Source organism: Callithrix jacchus, chromosome 4 (genome assembly GCF_049354715.1).
Source record: "Callithrix jacchus isolate 240 chromosome 4, calJac240_pri, whole genome shotgun sequence".
In the NCBI taxonomy this organism is placed as follows: domain Eukaryota; kingdom Metazoa; phylum Chordata; class Mammalia; order Primates; family Cebidae; genus Callithrix; species Callithrix jacchus.
Window position 1 is genome coordinate 43003011 of NC_133505.1, and position 16541 is coordinate 43019551.

At 43.3% G+C, this 16541-nt stretch overlaps 1 long non-coding RNA gene across 1 annotated transcript in view; it reads right to left on the minus strand.

The window, feature by feature from the left end:
* LOC108591159 (uncharacterized) overlaps positions 1 to 16279 on the minus strand; it is a 28810-nt gene extending 12531 nt beyond the window's left edge. The window contains exon 1 of the long non-coding RNA XR_004741758.3: positions 16162 to 16279. This is a non-coding gene — a long non-coding RNA (uncharacterized LOC108591159). The remainder of the gene's footprint in view (positions 1 to 16161) is intronic.
* Between the last annotated feature and the right edge of the window lie 262 nt (positions 16280 to 16541).

A 16541-nucleotide genomic window follows, 5' to 3' on the forward strand; every position in this document is an offset into this window, starting at 1 on the left:
CAATTTCCCTAGTGTTCATTCCCAGTTGACACTCCAGACACAGCTACTGGCCACCATGCCCAGCCCTACTTTCTATTGCTTTTGTTTGTTTTGTTTTCTGTTTGTTTGTTTTTTAAGACAAACTCTTCCTCTGTCGAACAGGCTGGAGTGCAGTGGTGCAATCTTGGCTCACTGCAAACTCTGCCTCCTGCATTCAAGCAATTTCCTGCCTTAGCCGCTATTAGTAGCTGGAATTACAGGCATGTGACGCCATGCCTGGCTAATTTGTAGAGACAGGGTCTCAATATGTTGCCTTGGCTAGTCTGGAACTCCTGGGCTCAAGTCTCCTTTTTGTATTTTTAGTAGAGATGGGGTTTGGCCATATTGGCCAGGCTGGTCTCAAACTCCTGACCTCAGGTGATCCACCTGCCTTGGCTTCCCAAAGTGCTGGGATCACAGACGTGAGCCACTGTGCCCAACCCTACTTTCCATTTTTAAAATGGTAACCATTGTGGTGAGGTTGTAATCATATCTCTTTGTGGTTTTGCTTTGCACTTCCATAATGATTAATATTATTTTCAGTATTTTTTAATGGGCTTTTTGGCCTTCTGTATATTTTTCTGTCATTAAGTGTTTGTTCAAGTCTTTTTTTTTTTTTTTTTTTGAGACAGTTTTTCTCAGTTGCCCAGGCTAGAGTACAGTGGCGCAATCACAGCTCACTGCAGCCTTAACCTCTGGGGCTCAAACGATCCTCCCATCTGTTTCTATTTTGTAGAGATGGTGTCTCATCATGTTGCCCAGGCTGATCTCAAACTCCTGGGATCAAGTAATTCTTCCTTCTTGGCTTCCCTAAATGGTGGGATTATAGGTATGAGTCACTCTGCCCAGCCTGTTCAAGTCCTTTTCCATTTAAAACTTTTTATGCTTTTTTGTTTTTGACAGAGTCTTGCTCTGTCACCCAGGCTGGAGTGCAGTGGCGTGATCTTGGCTCACTGCAACCTCCACCTCCCAGTTTTAAGTGATTCTCCTGCCTCAGCCTCCCAAGTAGCTGGGATTATAGGTGCCCGTCACCACGCCCAGCTAATTTTTGTATTTTTAGTAGAGACAGGGTTTCACTGTGTTGGCCAGGCTGGTCTTGAACTCCTGATCTCGTGATCTGCCCACCTCAGCCTCCCAAAGTGCTGGGATTACAAGCGTGAGCCACCGTGCCTGGACTGATTTTTTTTGGTGTTGTTGATGTTGCTTCCATTGATTCGTAAGAGTTTAAAAATATATTCTGGATCTGAGTCTTTTTTTTTTTTTTTAATATTGTGAGGTCTTAGATAGGACCAAGTCCTTTGTGAAATAAATGTTTATGAATATTTTCTCAGTCTATATCATGAGCTGAAGTTTTATTAATAGATTCTGATGAAGTTTCAGTTATCCAATTTTCAGATGACTATTGTTTTCTATGTCAAGAAATCTTTGCTTACCCCTAGATTGCGGATCCCTAGTACTTTACATTAGTGCTCGAATCAAACAAGCACCTACTTCTTTAAACCCAGGGGTCAAGAAGTCCAAATAGACTTCTTTGGTGCGCAAATGAAGGATTTTAAAGGACATCCAAGAAGGCTAGGAACAAGAGCCTGGGATTTCTTGGGACTTAAATCTAAGGTTGATTTCACTGCCTCCTTTCCCAAGTAGAATAATCCTCATTGACACAGCCTAGATAGAGTTGCCAGCTAGGCCGAATCACCCTCACTCCGTGCTGACCCAACAAAGCAGCCCTACCCCATTACATAATTGCAAGGATTTAGGAGGAGTGAGTACAAGGTTGCCAGCCTGGGAGACTACATGTCACTTCTTCCAGTGATGAGCCTGTCTGACGAAGAAGGCAGCTTCTAGGGTGTGGCTTTTTTTCTTGGAGACAGTCTCACTCTGTCGTCCAGGCTGGAGTGCGCTGGGGTGATCTTGGCTCACTGCACCTCTGCCTCCTGAGTTCAAGCGTTTCTCCTGCCTCAGCCTCTCAAGTAGCTGGGATTACAGGTGTGTACCACGATGCCTGGATAATTTTTGTATTTTTAGTAGAGACGGGGCTTCGCCATGTTAGCCAAGCTGGTCTCGAATTCCAGACCTCAAGTGATCCTCCTGCCTCGGCCTCCCAAAGTGCTGGGATTACAGGCATGAGCTACCACGCTGGGATTGTAGGGTGTGGTTCTGAGAAATGGTCCCACAATGGTATCCATGACATGTGGTGGGCCCCTCCCACCATGTTATTTTCTTTCTTTATTGTTTAAGAATGATTAACTTAATTTTTAAAATGCATACAGTTTAAACATCCAAATTTTGAAAAAGTATAGAGTGAAATATATTCCTCTTTTTTTTTCTTTTTTTTTGAGACAGAGTTTCACTCATTACCCAGGCTGGAGTGCAATGGCGCAATCTTGGCTTACCGCAACCTCCGCCTCCTGGGTTCAAGCAATTCTCCTGCCTTAGCCTCCCGAGTAGCTGAGACTACAGGCATGCACCACCATGCCCAGCTAATTTTTGTATTTTTAGTAGAGATGGGGTTTCACCATGTTGACCAGGATGGTCTCGATCTCTTTACCTCGTGATCCACCTGCCTTGGCCTCCCAAAGTGCTGGGATTATAGGCGTGAGTATCCTTCTTACCTCTATCCTTCACAACTCATAACCAGTGTTTCTAGTTTCTTAGATCTCCTTTGAGAGTCTTTTTATTTTTTAGACAGGGTCTCACTGGATCAGGATCAGGCTCAAGTATAGTGGTCCAGTCATAGCTCACTGTAATCTTGAACTCCTGGGCTCAAGTGATTCTCCCACCTCGGCCTTCCAAGTAGCTGGGACTACAGGTCCATGCCACCGTGCCCAGCTAAATTAAAAACAAAAAACAGAACATTTTTTCAGGCTGGGTGCAGTGGCTCATACCTATAAGCCCAGCACTTTGGGAGGCCGAGGAGATGGGTCACTTGAGGCCAGGAGTTCCAGAAAAGCCTGGCCAATATGACGAAACCCTGTCTCTACAAAAAAAAAAAAAAAAAAATTAGCTGAGCATAGTGACATAGCCTATAATCCCTGCTATTTGGGAGGTGGGGGAATCACTTGAATCCAGGAGGCAGGGGTTGTAATGAGTTGTGATCATGCCACTGTACTCCAGCCTGGGCGACAGAGTGAGACTGACGCCAAAAAAAAACAAAACTTTTTGTAGAGATGAAAGTCTCCTTATGTTGCCCAAGCTGGTCTCAAACTCCTAGGCTCAGATGATCCTTTCACCTTGGCCTCCTAAAGCTCTGTAATCCTTTGAGATTTGCAATGCATTTATAAAATAATATAAATAGGTAGTATCTCTCTTCTTCTTCTTCTTCTTCTCTCCTCCTCCTCCTCTTCCTTCTCCTCCTCCTCCTCCTCTTCTTCTTCTTCTTCCTCTTCTCCTCCTCCTCCTCCTCCTCCTCCTCCTCCTCCTCCTCCTCCTCCTCCTCCTCCTCCTTCTCCTTCTTCAAATAAAGATGGGGTTTCACCATGATGGCCAGGCTGGTCTTTAACTCCTAACCTCAAGTGATCCACCCACCTCGGCCTCCCAAAGTGCTAGGATTACAGGTGTGAGCCTCCCGGCCTCCTTTTTTTTTTTTTTTTTTTTTTTTTTTTTTTTTTTTTTTTATTTAGACAGAGTCTCGCTCTGTTGCCCAGGCTGGAGTGCAGTGGCACGATATTGGCTCACCACAACCTCCACCTCCCAGGTTTAAGTGATTCTCCTGCCTCAGCCTCCTGAGTAGCTGGGTCTACAGGTGTGCGCCACCATGCCTGGCTAATTTTTGTATTTTTAGTAGAGACAGGGTTTCACTATGTTGGCCAGGCTGGTCTCCAACTCCTGACCTCATGATTTGCCCACCTCAGCCTCCCAAAGTGTTGGCATTACAGGCACGAGCCACCACACCCGATTCTCTCCTTTTTTTATATATAAATGGTGTCTACTATAAACACTAATCTGCACCTTGCTTTTCTTAATTAATATATCTTGGGCTGGGTGCAGTGGCTCACACCTGTAATCCCAGTGAAACCCTGTCTCTACTAAAAATACAAAAAATTTGCCAGGCGTAGTGGCAAGTGCCTGTAGTCCCAGCTACTCAAGATGCTGAGGCAGGAGAATCACTTGAACCCAGGAGGCGGAGGTTGCAGTGAGCTGAGATCGGGCCACTGCACTCCAGTCTGGGTGACAGAGCAAAACTGTCTCAAAAAAAAAAAGAAATATATATATATGGAGACAGAAATATATATACACATATATATCTTATACATATATACAGATTATATATATATATATATGCACATATATATGTATATCTTGGAGAGTTTTTCACATCAGTATACACAGATACTTCTCATCGTTTCCTATAGGTGCATACTGTTCTAATATATGCATGTCCCATAATGTATTTAACCAGGCCCTTGTTGATGGGCATTTAAGTTTATAGACTTTTGCTTTTTTTTTTAAACAGTGCTTCAATGAGTAATCTTGTACACACATCATTTTGCACTCCTGTAACTATATATAGGATAAAGTCCTAGAAATTGAATTGCTGAGTTCCCAGGTCTATACAAAGGGAATTTTCCCAGACACGGTCAAATTTTCTTCAACAGGAACTGCTTCAATTTACACATGTATAATGGTTCCTATTTACCTGTAGTCATGGCTATTCAAAGTAATATCAATATTTTGGATTTTTACTAACCCAATAAGTGATAAATGGTATCTCAGTAACTTTTAATTTAAATTAATCTCATAGTGAGGATGAGTATTTTTCAGATGTATAAAGGACATTTATATATATTTCCTTTTCATTCGTACTTTTCTATTGAGTTGGTAATTTTATTGTTATTTTATAGGAGCTCTTTATATAATATATCCAACATCTTTTTTTTTTTTTTTTTTTTTGAGACAGAGTCTCGCTCTGTTGGCAGGGGCCAGGCTGGAGTGCAGTGGCACAATCTCAGCTCACTACAACCTCCACCTCCCGGGTTCAAGCAGTTCTCCTGCCACAGCCTCCTGAGTAGCTGGGACTACAGGCACACACCACCACACCCAGCTAATTTTGTATTTTCAGTAGAGATGGGGTTTCACCATGTTGGCCAGGATAGTCTCAATCTCTTGACCTGGTGATCCGCCCACCTTAGCCTCCCAAAGTGCTGGGATTACAGGAGTGAGCCACCGTGCCCAGCCTATATCCAACATCTTTTAAAAAGTCAGGCTAGTCCCAGGGTAGCAAGTTGTCTTAACTGATTGCTCCCAGTAAGTTACACATCAAACTCCTTGTTCTACTTTTTTTTTCTTTTGGTAGAGAAGAGGTTTCCCCATGTTGCCCAGGCTAGTAGTAACTCCTGGGCTCAAGTGATCCTCCCATGTCAGTCTCCCAAAGTGCTGGAATTACAGGTGTGACCCACTGCACCTGGCTGTTCTACTCTTTCTTCCTTCCTCACTGCTTTGAGTACACTTAAATAAATAGGCTGGGGTGGTAGCTCATGCCTATAATCCCCAAAATTCAGAAAGTAGCTGGATGTCCAGCCAGGAGTGATGGCTCACTCCTATAATCCCAGCACTTTGGGATGCCAAGGGCGGAGGACTGCTTGAGCTCTGGAGTTCAAGACAAGCCTGGACAACACAGTGAAACCACGTCTCTAAAATAATAAAAACGTTAGCTCAGCATGGTGACATGTCTGTGGTCCCAGGTACTTGGGAGGCTGAGGTAGGGATATTCCTTGTGCCCAGGCAGTTGAGGCTGCAGTGAGCTGTGATACCACCACTGCACTCCAGCTTGGGCAACAGAGTGAGACCATGTCTCAAAAAAAGAGAAGAAAATCCTAAAAACAAAAACAAATGTGGTGGTGTGACTGTAGTTTCAGCTGCTGCTCCTAGCGAGGCTGAGGCGAGAAGACTGTTTGAGCCCAGGAGTTCAAGGTTACAGTGAGCCATGATCATGCCACTGCACCCCAGCCTGGGTGACAGAATGAGACCCTGCCTCTAAATCGGTATGTAAATAAAAATAAAAAGTCAGGTTCAATGAGGATGTAATTTACATACAATAAGATACACGTGCCAGGTGTGGTGGCTCACTCCTGGAATCCTAGCACTTTGGGAGGCTGAGGCAGGAGGATCACTTGAGGCCAGGAGTTCAAGACCAGTCTGGGCAACATAAAATCCCATCTCTTAAAAAAAGAAAAAAAAGTAAATTAAAAAAAGATATAAAAGGCATACATTTTAGGGGAGTTATCCCTTTTATGTGGAAGGCATTCCAGCTGGGGGCTACATGTTGGTGATTTGAAGTCTCTATCTGAAAAAATGAGCTTCAGCCTTTGCAGCAAAGGAGTCACTTGGGGCTAGATTGTGAAGGTCTCAGGTATACAGGCAGTGTGTTCAATGGGAAGTGGGTAAGCACTGGATTCTATTTGGGCTCAAATTCTATTTTTCCCATGTATTAACTATGTAATTTTGTTCAGATTACACCATCTCCTTTAGTCTCAGTTTCCTTATCAGTAAAAAAACTTCAAAATCAAATCCCATCAGATAACATAATAAAAGCACATTGCCTAGTGCTGACATAAACTAAGCACTTAATAAATGCTAGTTTCACTTCTCTCCAAACAAAAGCCAAGCCACTAAAAGATAACATGTCGTAGGGCAGCAGAATGGCGTGTGTGTGTGTGTTTGTGTGTGTGTGATTCCCAACCACAACCTCAGGTTCTGCTGGAGTATTCAGCCATATAGATCCCACTCATGTTCCTGTTTCCAGCCTGACACTCCTAGAGTCAGATTGAAAGCTTCCTGTGCTAATAGAATAGTCTCTGACAAGGGATTGTTATCTCTCTAAGACAAGACATTTCAAGAGTGAGTAATAGGGCTGGTGGGGTGGCTTATGCCTGTAATCCCAACACTTTGAGAGGCTGAGGCAGGCAGATAGTTTGAGCCCTGAAGTTCAAGACTAGCCTGGGCAATATTGTGGAACCCAGTCTCTTCAAAAAAAAAAAAAAAAATACAAAAAGGTATGGTGTTGTGCATCTATAGTCCCAGCTACTTGGGAGGCTGAGGAGACAGGATCACTTGAGCCCAGGAGGTGGAGGTTGCAGTGAGCTGAAATCATACTCTGTACTCCAGCCTGGGTGACAGATTGAGACCCTGTCTCAAAAAAAAAAAAAAGAAAGAAAGAAAGAAAAAGAAAAAAAAAAGTGAGTAATAACACCTTCAGCTGCTACTCAAAACTACCCTGCCAAACCCGTTCTTCTGGCTTCGTGATTAGTGCCTGCCCAGCTTCCGCGTAACATCACAAACTGTTGGTCCAACAGCTTTAGATTAATAAAGAGGCTCAACAAAGAATGTGTTCCCCAGGCCCTGGGACTTTGGCCTTCTCTATTTCCAGTAGTGAGCCCTCTATTTACTGTGAGGGAGGCAAAACAATAACAGCAGAACTAATGAATAATTATTTCCTTCCCACATAGCCAGGCAAAGATGGTGTCTGCCACCACCTTGTAGGTGCCAGCTGGGCATCCAAATTGTAGTCTTAGTGTTGTTCTCATTTGCCTACGCTAGGTGAAGAGTGTCTTGTCTCCAGATACCCATGGCCTTGGAAAGCAGCAGCTAGGTCACCTCCCAAGCGATTTCACTTGCAGGGTAGAATGGGATGACGATTGCCAGCCACAGCCATGAGTTCCCAGCCACAGCTATGTTTACACCTACCTGGGAGGCCTTATGTGAGCTTTAATAACCCTATGCTATTTCCAAATAGAAAGATCTAGTTTTAGCCTTCTGGTCCACTACATGGCCACAAGCTCTCAGTTTAAAATGGAAAGCTAGCAGGGAAGGCCACAATGGTATGCCCCTTCTCAGTGAGGCATCTGTCAACAGATCAACAACTCTGGAAGTATAGCTCAGAGTACAGAGGCAAATCTGTCTTTGGAATTCGGCCTCTCGTCTGCCCCTGAGGTTTGGGAATGGAACTAAGAACTGTCGATTCTGAAGAGTGCCTAACAGATGGAGTAGTCAGCAGCCAACGATGGCTACAAAGTGCAGCTGATATGATGGGAGCAGAAACAAGACGTAAAAACCAATGAAACAACAGAGTGAAGCTGAAATATCTTACTGGGAGAAGAAAAACGCCTATCGAGTTCCACAACTTATCCCCCGTGTGGCTCTAAGAGGCTTGGAGGGATTCCTGGACATGGAATCCAAGAGACCTGGGTTTTAGGTACTTATTCTTATTGACAGTCCCAACACTATCCATGAATTACTGCTTACTTACCATGCAGTGTTAAGTGCTTTATAAGGATGATCTTAATCAGCCCTCAAAGCCATGACCCTCTGAAATAGGTACTATTATCATCTCCATCTTACAGATGAGAAAACTAAGACAGAAAGAGGTTAAGCAACTTCCCCAAGATCAAAGCAACAGCTTGTAGCGGTACCGGGATTCAAACATGGCAGTCTGGATCTAGAGGCTGTGCTCATGACAGCTGTGCTACTGCCTTTTGATGGAGTTGTCTTATCATAGTCCTTACCATACAATGCTGTGATTCTTTATTTAAATGCTTATGTCCCATGCTTAACTTGATAGTGGGCATCACTCATTTTCCTATTTTTTTTCCTTTTTCTTTTTTTTCCACTATCAGTTTGCTTTTTCATGGGAAGAATCATTTTCCTATTAACAGTGGCCAAGGGAGACCTGAACACCAAGAGTGCTCAGTAAATATTTGTTGAATAACTGAGTATTACTTTTTGGGTTTTGGCATTGCAGAAAGATACAGGAGAGCTGAGGAAGTTGTAGGTTACTGTGGAACTAAGGACTCAAGTCTTCTGGTAGTGAAAATGGAAATTACCACCTTAAACTGGTACCTCCTTTGAGTTAGGCTTTGATGCCTGGGCTAGGCATGACCAATAGCTGCAGTTGGAGGTACAATTTGGGCCTAGGATGCTTTTTTATACTTCTTTGACAACAGTACTCCCCCAAGTTTTGGGTGTTCCTCCTTCCCTCCCTGAGGTTTAAGTGGAACTAGCAAACACAGTTTTCCACTCATCCCCAACCAAGGAGGACTCTTGACATAAGTGTGCGCATGTAGGTCCTCTGCTGGCTGTTGGCATTATGTGCTAGAAGAACGGAAGTCTGGAGATATATGAGGCTGTCTCATCGGTGTGAAGGAAACCAGGTTGCAACATGGGACAATGAGACCAGTGTGCAGAGAGAAGCAGACAAGCAGAGATGAGAAATGGAGAAAGAGACTGAGTGACATTATTTCAGGCCCTAGGTCAACCATACCTGAGGATAAACCTACCCTTCAATGTCCCAGCTTTCTGAGCCTCTATATCCTATTTGCCTAAGCAGGTTTAAGTAGGGTTTTGTCATATGCAACTAGAAAATTTCTTTTTAACAGAGTAGCCTATAGTAGGGTTTCCAGATTTAGAAAAAATAATTGCAGAGAACACATTTATACTAAAAATTATTGCATATCTGAAATTCAAATTTAACTGGATATTGTGTATGTATGTATGTATGTATGCATTTTTTTCAGCAGCATTGAGAGCTGAGACATTGTGTATTTAACTGGCAACTCTTCCCTCATAGGGTTACACAATATTGTACCAGCAGATATGACAAAACCTACATGAATAAGTCAATTCTGCTGGAAGATTTTTTTTTTTTTGAGACAGAGTCTCGCTCTGTCACCTAGGCTGGAGTGCAGTGGCACGACCTCAGCTCACAGCAACCTCCACCTCCCAGGTTCCAATGATTCTCCTGCCTCAGCTTCCCCAGTAGCTGGGACTACAGGCATGCACCACCATGCCCTGCTAATTTTTCTGTATTTTTAGTAGAGACAAGGTTTCACCATTTAGCCAGGCTGGTCTAGAATTCCCGACCTCAGGAGATCCACCCACCTCGACCTCCCAAAGTGCCTGGATTACAGGCATGAGCCACCACACCCAGCCTACTGGAAGAATTTTTTAGGAAGGGATAAAGCTAAGTTAATTTAAATAGATTGTTATATTAAAATAACAGATAAGATTTGAGTTGTAATAATTAAAACACTTGGTAGAGGCACATCAATAGACCAGCAAAACAGACCAGAAAGCCCAGAGATGAAATAGAATATATAGAGGAATTTAGTATATAATAAAATACCATTTCGAATTAGTAGGAAAAATGATAGATTTTCAAAAACTGGTGCTAGGATAACTAGGTTGATGTTTGTGAAAAGAAAAATAAGGATAGATCCCTCTTCCATGCCTTACTTTAAAATAAATTCCAGATGGATAAAGAATATAAACATTAAAAAATGAAAAATGAAAGAATTAGAAAAAATGAGCTTACCATAGTGGCTCATACCTGTAATCCCAGCACTTTGGTAGGCCAGGGCTGGGGCATCACCTGAGCCCAGGAGTTCAAGACCAGCCTGGGTAACAAAGCAAGACCTTGTATCTAAAAAAAAATTTTCAAATTATCCAGGCATAGTGGTATGTGCCTGTAGTATCAGCTACTTGGGAGGCTCAGGTGGGAGGACTGCTTGAGCCCAAGAAGCCAAGGCTGCAGTGAGCCGTGACTGTACCACTGCACTCTTGCCTGGGTGACAGTGAAACTGTCTTCTTTTTTTTTTTCCTCCTCTTTCAGTGAGATGAAACTAGAGGTCCTGTCTCAAAAGAAAAAAAATATATGTGGGATAATTTATTTTTAATTTTAACTTTGTATTGTTTTGAGACAGAGTCTTGATCTGTCACCCAGGCTGGAGTGCAGTGGCACAATCTCCACTCACTGCAGCATCTGCCTCCCAAGTTCAAGGGATTCTTGTGCCTCAGCCTCCTGAGTAGCTGGGACTACGGGCATGTGCCACCCCGCCCAACTAATTTTTGTATTTTTAGTAGAGATGGAGTTTTGCCATGTTGGCTAGGCTGGTCCCAAACTCCTGACCTCAGGTACTACCCACCTCGGCCTCCCCAAGTGCTGGGATTATAGGTGTGAGCCACCATACCCAGCCAATGTGTGAGAGTATTTAAACAAATAATCTCAGAAAGGTGAAGGCCTATTTATATATGACCAATAACCCAGAAGTCATAAAAGAAAAGATGAATAAGTTTGACCAACATACAAATTAAAAGCTTTTTTAGGATTAAAAACTACCCAAAATAATGCCAAAGACAAATAACAAATGAAAAAATATTTGCAAACCATATAAGAGGCATGGAGTTAATTTCCTTAATATATGGCTGGGCATGGTGGCTCAGGCAGGGCTTGGTGGCTTACACCTGTAATCCTAGCACTTTGGGAGGTTAAGGTGGGTGGATCACTTGAGGTCAGGAGTTTGAAACCCAGCTACTCAGGAGGCTGATGAAGGAAAATCACTTTAATTCAGGAGACAGTGGTTGCAGTGAGCTGAAATTGTGCCACTGCACTACAACCTGGGTGACAGAGCAAGGCTCCATCTCAAAAAAAAAATTTCCTTAATATATAAAGTACTCTCTACAAATCAATAACAAAAAGATGAGACTAATGATATAACAGATAAAGGGGCAAAGAATATAAAAAGGCATTTGGTCTAGGTGCAGTGGCTCACACCTGTAATCCCAGCACTTTGGGAGGCTGAGACAGGCAGATTACCTGAGGTCAGGAGTTCAAGACCAGCTTGACCTACATGGTGAAACCCTGTTTCTACTGAAAATATAAAAATTAGCTGGGCATGGTGGCACATGCCTGTAATCTCAGCTACTAGGGAGGCTGAGGCCTGAGAATTGCTTGAACCTGGGAGCTGGAGGTGGCAGTGAGCCGAGATCATGCCATTGAACTCCAGCCCAGCCAACAGTGTAAGACTCGCTCTCAAAAAAAAAAAAAAAAAAAGAAAGAAAAGAAAAAAGAAACTGGGAACAAGGGTGTGGCTGGGGAACATTTCTGTGGTTTTCTAATTTTCCACCATGTGTATATACTACCTATTCAAACATAAGTAAATAAAATACATTTTAAGTGTAAAATACCTTAAGAACAACATAGATGTGTTATGAAGTACATTACAAACATCATGAGTTTTTAAAACACCATACAAGAACACAAGAGTTGAAGGGCATTTCAAGCTCAGGTGGGCACTTGGGATTTTGGCTGTAGACCTAGAGGAATGAGGGTGACAAATGAACTCTCTCAGTTGCCTGGGACTTTCAGAGAAAAAGTGTGAAAAGCACTGCTTTATAAGATAGCAGGGCCCATGGGAAGAACATGATAGAGAAACCCCTTGGAACTTGGAGATAAGGTCACATCTGCAGAGAGATCCGCTGTTACTAAAATGAAAAAGAAGAAAAAAAAAGAGATAAGGTCACTGAGCATATATATATATATATATATATATATGTCAAGGTCCAACCAGGAATACCATTCCAAGTCTTTAAAACACAGGGAACTTAATCCAGATATTTGGTTTATACAGGTGTTGGCAGAGACAAAAAGCCAAACAGAGAATAGTCAAATAGCCCAGACAGGGATGAGTGACAGCAAGAAGCTACTGCCATCCTTACACTGGAGGGACAGAAGGACAACACTGTTCTACCAGAGCCCAGGGTCTAGGTTTATCTGCTAGAAGTTAGATCCAAGGAGGCTATATGAGACAGCCTGATGTTGAGGGGTGGGGAAAGGATGGATACTCTGGCTTGGAGGTGGCATAGGGATAAAAGGTACTCTGGCTTTTTCTTTGATCACTCTTATCTCCAGAAAATGCATTCATCTGATGGAGCCTAGCAATTCAGCTTGGAAGTCAACTAGGACAGGAGTCCAGGCCATGCAGCCTTCATGGAGTCAGTCCACCAATTAATTTTTTTTTTTTTTTTGAGACAGAGTCTTGCTCTGTTGCCAGGCTGGAGGGTAGTGGCATGATCTCAGCTCACTGCAACCTCCACCTCCTGGGTTCATGTAATTCTCCTGCCTCAGCCTCCCGAGTAGCTGGGACTACAGGCATGTACCACCATGCCCAGCTAATTTTTGTATTTTTAGTAGAGAGGGTTTCACCATGTTGGCCAGGATAGTCTTGATGTCTTGACCTTGTCATCTGCCTGCCTCGGCCTCCCAAAGTGCTGGAATTACAGGTGTGTGCCACTGTGCCTAGCTATTTTTTTTTTGAGACGGAGTTTCGCTCTTGTTGCCCAGGCTGGAGTGCAATGGCGCATTCTCGGCTCACCGCAACCTCCGCCTCCTGGGTTCAAACGATTCTCCTGTCTCAGCCTCCCAAGTAGCTGGGATTACAGGCATGTGCCACCATGCCCGGCTAATTTTTTTGTATTTAGTAGAGACCGGGTTTCACCATGTTGGCCAGGATGGTCTTGATCTCTTGACCTCATGATCCACCTGCCTCGGCCTCCCAAAGTGCTGGGATTACAGGTGTGAGCCAGCGCGCCGGGCCTGGCTTTTTGTTTGTTTGCTTGTTTAAATATAGAGTCTTTCCCCATTGCCCAGGCTGGAGTGCAGGGGCCAGAACATAGCTCACTGTAGCCTCCAACTTCTGGGCTCAAGTGATCCTTCCACCTCAGCCTTCTGAATAACTGGGATTACAGGTGTGAGCTACTGCACCTGGCTTCCACTGCCATTTTTGAAAGAGCAGGGGAAAGGTGAAAAATAGACTTGAAGGCAAAAAAGGCCAGGATCAGCACACAGAGAAATCAAGGCAGAAATCAAAACATAATTGATAGGCTGGGCATGGTGGCTCATGCCTGTAATCCCAGCACTTTGGGAGGCTGAGAATGGCAGATCATTTGAGGTCAGGAGTTCGAGACCAGCCTGGCCAACATGGTGAAACCCGGTCTCTACTAAAAATACAAAAAAATGAGCTGGGCGTGGTGGCACGTGCCTATAATTCCAGCTACTTGGGAGGCTGAGGCATGAGAATCTCTTGAACTCAGGAAGCAGAGGTTACAGTGAGCTGAGATAGCAACACCACTGCACTCCAGCCTGGGTGACAGAGTGAGACCCTGTCTCAAAAAAAACCCAAAACCCAAAACAAAACAAACAACTTAACTGATGAATCCATTCCCTCGAGGAAAATCAACTGAGGGTATCTGGACAAAGGTGGATTTCTGGAACTGCAACATTAAGACCCAGGCATTTTCTGCAAAATGTCCTTTATAGATGGTTTGTCTGAACGAGGATCTAGATCTAGATGCTACACTACATGTGGTTGTTATGTCTCTTAATATTTAAATGTAGAAAAACACCTTTTCCTAAGTTGGTGAAGCAAAGAGGCCAGTTGTCCTTACAATGTCCTACCTCTAGAATTTGTTTGCTGCCTTTTGCTTTCCTTTAGCTGATCCTATAGCTTATCCTGTTAACTTGATTAGATCTAGGTCAAACATTTTTTAAAATTATTTTTAATTTTTGTGGGTACTAAACATTTTGATAATACATCATAGTTGTTGGGTGTAGTGGCCTACACGTGTAATCCCAGAACTTTGGGAGGCTGAGGTGAAAGAATTGCTTGGAGTCAGGAGTTTGAGATCCTGCTTCTGTAAAAAATTAGAAAAATTAACAAGGGTATGGTAGCACGTGCCTGTAGTCCCAGCTACTTGGAAGGCCGAAGAGGGAGGACTGCTTGATCCCGGGAGGCTGAGGCTGAAGTGAGCTGTGATAGAACCGCTGCATTCTATCTATACCCTCTCTCTCAAAAAAGTCATAGTTGATGGTATCTACTTAATGTTGTCATCCCAGCAGGAGACACATTATCTGGTTGTTCAACCATTAATTATGTCAAGATTTACCATGGTATTAGGGTGGTAAGAGCCTGAGAACTTCATTAACTTTTGCCTTAGGACCAGGAAGTAATTTTTGTGGTGCTTACTTCTTCTAAAGGTCAGTTTCCTCATCTGAAATGTGAATACATGGGGTTGTTGAATGGATTCAGTAAATTAAGGCATTTAAAGAACCTATGACATAGTAAACATTTAAATAAACTAGCAATTATTACTATTATTTGGCTGCAATTCTACTCTCAGAGATTGTAGTGCAGAAGAACAAAAACAAAAAGCTCCCTCTCCACAGGTCCCAACACTTCTTAATATTTCCTTTTTCTATAAGGAGAAAGGCCATTTTTGAGTCTGATAGACCAGACTGGAAATTTGGCCTTGTTGCTAGGTGATATCTGTGGCCAAGTTACTTCTATCAATTTCTTCCTATGTAATAACTACCATTTGTGGAGGGCCTAGTGTGTACTTTGCATTAAACACTTTACAAGCATCTTCACATGTAATTCTTCCTTAAACCCTACAAGATTACCCATAATTTTCAGATGAGGAAACTGAGGCTCAGAAACAGTAAATAATTTGCTCAAGTGGCATAGCTAAGGAAGCACTGAGATGGGTCTTGAAATTGGTGATTTCTGGGGTTAATGAGACTTTAAAAAGACGTGATATAGGCCCAGCGCCGTGGCTCACGCCTGCAATCCCTGTACTTTGGGAGGCTGAGGCGGGTGGATCACGAGCTCGGGAGTTGAAGATTAGCCTGGCCAAGATGGTGAACCCTGTCTCTGCTAAAAATTAAAAAAAAAAAAAAAAAAAAAAAATTAGCCAAGTGTGGTGGCAGGCCCCTGTAATCCCAGCTACTGGGGAGGCTGAGGGAGAGAATTGCCTGAATCCGGGAGTTGGAGGTTGCAGTGAACCGAGACTGTGCCACTGCACTCCAGCCTGGGCAAGAGAGCGAGGCTCTGTCTCAAAAAAAGAAAAAAAAATACATTATATATAGAGCCACTTGCACTTGGTTTTGGTTTTATTGCGCTAACAAGAACAGTAATTTCTCAGTTGTCATTTCGTAAAGATAACATTTCTCTTATTTATTTTTTTACTTGACATGGTGATTGTAGTTAGCTGTGTAAAGATAACATTTCTCAAAAACAAAAATAAAAAATAAATTTAAAAAAGACAAGCGATAACCTTTCTCTATCCTCTATAAAGTTGGACTCTCCTCTTCTCTGCTTCACTTTGCTCCACCTAACCGACTACTATAAATATTTATTATTTTTTTGAGATAGGGTACCACTTTGTCACCCATCCTGGAGTGCAGTGACGGCTCACTACAGCCACGACCTCCTGGGTTCAAGCGATCCTCCCATCTCAGTCTCCCGAGTAGCTGGGACCACAGGTCTCCGGCTAATTTTTAAATTATTTGTAGAGACAAGGGTTTCGCTATCTTACCCAGGTCTGGTCTCCAACTCCCAACTCCCAACTCTGGAAGGGATCCTTCCGCCTAGGCTTCCCGAGTACCTGAGATTCCAGGCGCGAGCCACCGCGCCGGCTATTGGTTTTAACATCTGTCTTGTTCCACTAGAATGCCAACTCCACGAGGACAGGAATTTTTGTCTGTTTAGTTCACTGCTGGTTTTTTTTCAGCATTTATAGCAGCGCCAGGCGCGCGGCAGAGACTCATTAGATATTTAGAGAAAGAATAAATAAGCTCTTCCGGAAGCATCGAGAAACAAGATTAAATGGGCTTGAACCTCGTAGCGTTCCGTAGTACTCCTCCTTTCCGCCCTCCTATAAGCGAAAGGAAGGAAAGGAAAAGCCCCGCCCCTCGC